The sequence below is a fragment of the Salvelinus alpinus genome, chromosome 11 (assembly GCF_045679555.1).
Source record: "Salvelinus alpinus chromosome 11, SLU_Salpinus.1, whole genome shotgun sequence".
NCBI lineage: Eukaryota > Metazoa > Chordata > Actinopteri > Salmoniformes > Salmonidae > Salvelinus > Salvelinus alpinus.
Genome location: NC_092096.1, coordinates 34538908 through 34546407, shown reverse-complemented (window position 1 = coordinate 34546407; position 7500 = coordinate 34538908). Strand labels below are relative to the sequence as shown.

The window sequence follows — 7500 nt, the reverse complement described above, 5'->3', positions numbered from 1 at the left end:
AAAACACTGAAATGTACCTACCATGTACTAACATGACTTAAAGTGACACTAGAGAGCCTGTGTGAGAGATTGTTGGATAGGGAAATGTTCAGTCACGGTCAGAACATGGAGAGTTCAACTGCTTTGGTTGTTCTGTAACAGTAAGAGAACGATAGGTGAGGACCACCTCAGGGCATATTGTCGTTCGGTTACACTCTAATGAACATTTCCCTATCTATCCACACAACTTCCTCACCCCATCTCTCTCATTAGCCATCATCTCTCTCATATCTCTGACTCTCTCCCACTCTCTCTCTGTCTGTCCCTCTCTCTCTGTCTCTGTCTGTCCCTCTCTCTCTGTCTCTGTCTCTCTCTCTCTCTCTGTCTGCCCCTCTCTCTCTCTCTCTCTCTCTCTCTCTCTCTATGTCTGTCCCTCTTTCTCTGTCTGCCCCTCTCTCTCTGTCTGTCCCTCTCTCTACCTCTGTCTCTCTCTGTCTGTCTCTCTCTCTCTGTCTCTCTCGCTGTCTGTCTCTCTCTCTCCATCTCTCTGTCTCTCTCGCTACCTCTGCCTCTCTCTCTTTCTCTCTCTCTCTCTCTCTCTCTCTTTCTGTCTCTCTCTCCATCACTCTCTCTTTCTCTCTGTCTATCTATTGAATTCTCTGTGAGCACAGCCTGTCCTCTCTGGGCAGCCATGTTTGTCTGTGACGACTGGTCTCTATAGCCAGACTGTGCTCACTGTGTCTGTACCTGGTCAGTGTTTTCCTCAGTTTTCTATCAGTCACAGTGGTCAGATAGTCTGCCACCATGTACTGTCTGTTTAGAGCCAAATAGCATTGAAGTTTACTTAGATTCTTTTGTGGTGTCTTTCCAATAGGTGATATATTTTTATTTTTGTTTTGTGATGATTTGGTTTGGCCAGATTATCTGAGTGCTGCCCTGAGGCTCGATGGGGTTGGTTTGGGTTAATGAACTGAACCTCAGAACCAGCTGGCTGAGGGGACTCTTCCCTTGTTTCATCTCTTGACATTGTAGAGTTGTGTGATGGAATGTTTTGGGGTCACTTGTTTTTAGATGGTTGTAAAATTCGATGACTCTTTTTTCTATTCGAATGAGAAGGGGGTATTGGCCAAATTCTGTTCTACTTGCGTTATTTTGAGTTTTTCTTTGCACTTGCAATACAGTCTTGCAAAACTCTGCATGCAGTATTTCAATTGGATGTTTGTCCCATTTGGTAAATTCGTTGTTAGCAATTGGTTCTATAACTGATTGGAACATTTTTAGCCAGATTCTAATTGGAATTTAATGATCCTTATAATGGCATAGAATGCTCTTGATTTCAGTGTTGTGTAGGGTGATACCAGGTGCTGCCGATTCTTCTAGTGTTTTTGCCAATTCATGAATGTAGATGTTAAATAGTGTTGGACTTATTGGGCAGCCCTGTTTCACTCCACGTCCCTGAGAGATGAAGTCTGTTTGCTTGTTGCCAATTTTAACCACACATTTATTTTTAGTGTGCATTGATTTAATAACATCATATGTTTTCCCTCCAATACCACTTTCTATTAGTTTATAAAAAAGACCTTTGTGCCAAATTGAATCAAATGCTTTCTTGAAATCTACAAAACACGAGTAGATTTTGCCTTTGTTTTGGTTTACTTGTTTGTCAATTAGAGTGTGGAGGGTGTAAATGTGGTCTGTTTTTTAGAAATCCAATCTGGCTTCTACTCAGGACGTTGTGTTCGCCAAAGAAATTATGTAGTCCGCTATTTATAATACTGCAGAGAATTTTCCCCAAGTTGGTGTTAACGCAAATTCCTCTGTAATTATTTGGGTCAAATTTGTCTACATTTTTATAGATTAGTGTGATCAATCCCTGGTTCCAAATATCGGGGGAAATACCTGCAGTGAGGATAATGTTGAAGAGTTTGAGTAAAGCCAATTTGAATTTGTGGTCTGTATATTTGATAATTTCATTTAAAATACCCTCAGCACCACAGGCCTTTTTGGGTTGGAGAGTGCATAGTTTTTCCAATAATACTTCTTCTGTAATTGGGGTATCCACAGGATTCTGATAGTCTTTGACTGCTGATTCAAGGATTTGTCATTTTTCTTGTATATCTTTTTGTTCTGGGCTCTTTGTTATATTGCTGTAGAGGTTTGCAAAGTGATTTCTCCATATATCCCCATTTTGGATAGCCAATTCCTCCTGATGAGGTTTGTTTAATTTATTCCAATTCTCCCAGAAGTGGTTTCATTCTATGGGTTCCTCAATTCCATCCAGCTGATTTCTAATGTGCTGTTCCTTTTTTGTTCAGCCTACCATTGACTATGTACAGACCCAGTGTTCGACAGAGCTTCACGAGCTGTACTCCATTTTTGTTTTTCAATTTGTCATAGTTGTTTCTGTGGGGGTATGTGGGGAGGGAAAGGTTGTTGCTTCCTGGTAGGTGTTTATCCCCATGACTGTTAATAGTGTCTTGTTCTTCTGCTGTTCTAGCATTCAGGTCTCCACAGACCAGTACGTTGCCTTGGGCCTGAAAGTGACTAATTTCCCCCTCTAGAATGGAGAAACTCTCTTCATTGAAGTAGGGTGACTGAGAGGGGAATGTATGTGGCACAGAGGAAGACGTTTTTGTCTGTCAAGATAGCCTCCTTGTTGATTTTTAACCAGATAAAGAATTCTCCTGTTTTGATCAATTCGATTGAATTAATTAGTTCAGATTTATACCATATTAGCACTCCCCCTGAGTCTCTGCCCTGTCTGATTCCTTTTAATTTAGTGGATGGTATGATTATCTCCCTATAACCTAGTGGACAGCCAGTGGAAACATCACCTCTGCACCATGTTTCCTGTAGTACTACAATATCAACATCATCAAATTCTTTCAGGAAGTCTGGGTCTCTGCTCTTTAGCCCAAAAGCAGAGGACTTCAATCTTTGTAAATTCCAACATGCAACGTAAAAAGATTTCATCACTTTTTTTTCTTTACCTTCAGAAAATGACACAAACACTCACAATCCAACAAGAACTGTTAAAATAGGATTTTTCAATTAACGTAAACTCTTATTATGCAAATGTGATTTGTTTATCATTTAAGATAGCATTTGTGTCATGCCACGTGGGTGGATGTAGTGTGAGGATGGTGGAGATCTTGTGCTCATCTTACCATGACCCTCGACCTATCACATGTGAGCATAGTAGACTCAGCATTTGTTTAATGTCACTAATTTCATTGGTGGGGCCTGGGCCAGTTGCTCCTCTCACAGCCTGTGCGTAGCTCTGCCTGCTGGGCTGTGGCTCCTCCAAGTGTGGGTCTGCGGTGGGTGGCAGGGTGGGAGGCCTCGTCTGGTTGGGCCTGAAGCTGGGCTGGGGTGGTCTGTGCTGCGCTGGCTGTGGTGGGCATTGAGGTTGGTGGTGCTGTGGTCGTGGCTGGGGGTCCAGGGTGCTGGTCTGGGGTGTTGTCTCGCTGATCTCGGAGGGGTGGAGATTGCTCCACTGTTCCTGGGTGGAGAGGTCGGGCTGCGGTTTAAAGCAACGTCCTTGAGAGTCTTGGCAAGGATGGGGGCTGTCTCCCTGTACAGGTGAACATGGTCATAGAGACAGTCCAGATTGAGGGTGGGATGGTGGGCCAGGTGTACATTGGGTCACAGGGCACAGTCCCGGGAGAGGCTGGCGTTTATTCTTTGGATTGTGGCAGGGTGGAAGTCTTTCCTCTGTATAAGGGTTGACACCACGATTCTTGAGTTGGGGAAGATTGCGGAGGCCTTCTCAATCACTCCCCGTAGTGAAGTCGCCACCTTCTCCTGCTGAGCACGCAGGTCGTTGCTTCCGGTGTGTATGATTATGTGGCTTGGCGACCCAAGATGGGCCTTATCAAGCAGCTTTATGCCACTCTGCGTTTTTGGGCACCACACCTTTCTCGTTTTGTGTCTAGGGAAAAGTTTATTCTCCTGAACAAACTTCCCATTTGAGTCCATCAACAGGACGATGTCAGCCAGTGTTTATTCTGGACTGGATGGGGTAGAGGGGGGGCTCGTGGGTGTTGGAGCTGGGGTGTGGCTGGTCTGTGCCGGTGCCACTGTCAGTGGGAGGCTGTTCTGTGGGCTGGGGAGGCATGTAGCAAGCAGGGCTGGGGAGGCCTGGCTGGTTGAAGTGGCCTCCTCTGCTGTGTGAGGGCAGGTCATAGGGTGGTGATCTAGCTGCTCCTGCAGCCTGTCCTCTGTTCTCTTTCTCTCCTGCAGCTCCTGTGGTCAGATCGTTATTACTGCTCTGCCTGTCTTTTTGGAGCTCTTTCACCTCCTTTGTTAGATCAGCCAGCTCTCTCTTGAGTCCGTCTCTCTCTTGCTGAACCTCTTTCAGCTGTGTTGCAAGGCTGCTGTCCTGCTCTGTCCGCACCTTGGTTAGGAGCTCCTCTAAGGTGTGGTTGTCTGGTTGCTGTTTGCTCACGCTCTCCCTGAGCAGGACCACCTCCCCCTCCAGTTTGGTGAACTCATCCCTCATGGCAGCCATTGGGGTGAGGAGGGCCTGAGCCTGCTCTGCACTGAGGGGGTCACTCTCCTCCTGGGGCGTGTCCTCCACTATGGTGGGAAGAGAGGTGCTGGATGTGCCTTTTTGGGTGGGGCTAGTAGGGGTGAGGGTGGTACTGGTGGAGTTTGTCTTGTGGGAGGGCATGTCACTGGTGGTGTCCTTCTCTCTCTCCGCTCTCTCCTTAATGGTCTGAAAGTCTGTTTCAAACAGCCTAAGATTACCTTGCACCATGACAGTCCCAGTCTTGTAGAGGTTGATTGTTATCATGGTGCTGTCAGGGTCATCTGTCTCTTTTGACTTTCAGCTTCCACCCATTACAGATTCCCTTTTTCTTTATGGATGGGTAGTGAGAGCACACTGCTGAGTGCCAAGCATTTGGCTGGTCAGTGAGAAAGATGAGATTACTCACATCACCGTTTTTGTTGTTTCTGGCCCCTTTAGTAGTTTCCGTTTTAAAGGCTTTCCTCGTTGTGTCATTTTTTGGCCTCTGGAGGGTAGAGAATGGATTCAGTGCTGAGGGGAAGTGAGGACATGGTGCCTGTGGGCTCTGTTACTACTGCTGCTGCTGCTCTGTTCCGCTGCTCTGTTGCCATAGCAACCGGTTTGTTTGTCTGCTGCTGTTGCTAGCTAGCTCTAATTTAGTTTTTAAATAACAGCAAAAAGAGTGACAAATCTTTACCAAAAAAACCCAGAAGATATGTTTAAAGTTAGTCCGTAATCCTTTTTGGTTTACTCACTCAGTTTGGTCGTTTGATGTAATTGTATTAGCTCCCCTTGCTAGGTTTGTTCCAGCTCATTTCTTCTGGCTAGCTTGTTAGTCTGTTGGCTAGGTTTTTGTTGTGTAGCTAACGTTAGCTAGCTAGAGTCAAAACTTCTTAACTTGAGGTGCAAAGTTACTTTTTTTCTAGTCTGAATGAGTAGAGTTGTTGTTGATCACTTGTCTGGAATTCTTTTTCGATTAGAGTGTTTATCTCATTCTAAAAACAAAAAAAATATGAAATATATCAGGAGCTCATGTTGAGTCTGTCTGTCTGTCTCTCTCTCTCTCTCTCAATTCAAGGGGCTTTATTGTCAAAGCAACTGAAATGGATAAAAAAGTTAAATAAACAATAAAAAGTGAACAGTAAATATTACACTCACAAGTTCCAAAATAATCTCTCCCTCTCTCTCTCTCTCTACTGTGTTATAAGTGGCCCTAATTCCCATGTATTTATGCTGGAACAACAACAACGGTCCTTGTTACACCCAGAGGTTCTTACATCAGACTAGCAACCCCAGATTTTCTGTTGTAAACACAATCACTTCATGTCCTGTATAGTTATGTGTTGGTTATGATGCTATGTGGACACCTTAAGGGTCATAGAGGTTTAACACAAGATGAACTCTTTCAATACTGTTTCCCTGAACTACTCAACTGTGTGTATGCATGTCTCCCCACAAGCCCTCATAAAAGGCTAGCGATCTCTTTCATCCTGACCGCCACACACGCACACACACACACACACACACACACACACACACACACACACACACACACACACACACACACACACACACACACACACACACACACACACTGGAGATCAAACACAATGACCATTCCATATGAACAACTTTTTCCTCAGTTTGACCTTTAGTGGACCTTTCATGAGGGTCAAAGAGCCTCCCATCAAACCTTCTTCTGTAGGCTCCACCATCAGAGAGGAGAGTGTGTGTGTGTGTGTGTGTGTGTGTGTGTGTGTGTGTGTGTGTGTGTGTGTGTGTGTGTGTGTGTGTGTGTGTGTGTGTGTGTGTGTGTGTGTGTGTGTGTGTGTGTGTGTGTGTGTGTGTGTGTGTGTGTGTGTGTGTGTGCGTGCGTGCGTGCGTGCGTGCGTGCGTGCGCAGCCAGGTCACCCATGATATAAGACAGTATTCAACGTCCATCCATGTCTGAGGCCGTTGGGAGATGAAGTTAAAACTGGCAACTGGGGCAACAGTTAGCGCTGTTACCTTCAAGTAGGTTTCTGTTTGGCTAGGGTGTTGTGGACAGGGATGGTGGATAGGTTGAAAGTTGTTTTTGAAATGTGGGTTTTAATCCTATCCCAAACCTTAACCCTTACCTCAACCAACCAGAGTTAATGCCTTAACTTAATCCTAACCTTAAAAATTCGGAGTTAATGCTTAAACTTAACCGTAAACACTTACACATTTTTTGGAACAACTTTGAAATTTGATGATTGAAAAACATGGATAAATGTCTAATTCTAAGAATGTGGCTTTGACCCTTGAGGTGTACCTCATAATAACATTGAGTGATCACATCAATGGAGTACAAGTAAAACCAAGGAGAGCTTTGTCCATAAGTACAACTACTTAACTAATTCCTGGCTTACATTTAGAAACATAGTAAGTTTTACAGCACTGAATACGAGAAACATGACAATTATGTCAGCAAATAAGTGCCTATGGTAGGCTACTAATCCTATTACTCAACTCTACTCCACACATATGCATATTAGGCTACGATGCAGCATATCATTCATATTTCATTCATCGTTCTCTACCAATGACTATAGGCCTACCTCCTTTTGAAGTCTCTGGTGTAGTTGGTGCATGGATGGGAAGGTTATAAGTGCATGTCAATCAGGATTTAAAAAATGTAAATTGTCTTTTAATTTATGCAGTAGCCTATATTTCAGACTATTGGAATGATCAAAATACCCAAATAAATCAAAATAAATATACAATGTTCTTCTATTACAGACTGGAAATCCATATGCAAATGATGAATAGGCATAACGGAATAAATGCATGCCTACCTTTAAAGGTCAAACTACAAAACACAACTTCTTTGGTGTTGCGGTTCATTTAAAGCTAATGTCGATCTTGCTGCTTCAGAGTTTTGTAATAACTGTGTCGAAGTGGCCTTGCGGAGGCACCAATGATCAGAATAAGTGCACCTCTATTTTACCACCAGCAGCACCACCGCAGAAATCAAGGTAACGCCCATTTAC

General features: G+C 44.0%; 1 protein-coding gene across 1 annotated transcript in view; it reads right to left on the bottom strand.

Moving 5' to 3' along the window:
* LOC139534035 (protein kinase C theta type-like) overlaps nucleotides 1-7430 on the bottom strand; it is a 23724-nt gene extending 16294 nt beyond the window's left edge. Inside the window, exon 1 of the mRNA XM_071332682.1 lies at nucleotides 7306-7430. The gene's annotated coding sequence lies outside the window, so the exon portion shown is untranslated. The remainder of the gene's footprint in view (nucleotides 1-7305) is intronic.
* Nucleotides 7431-7500: the final 70 nt, after the last annotated feature.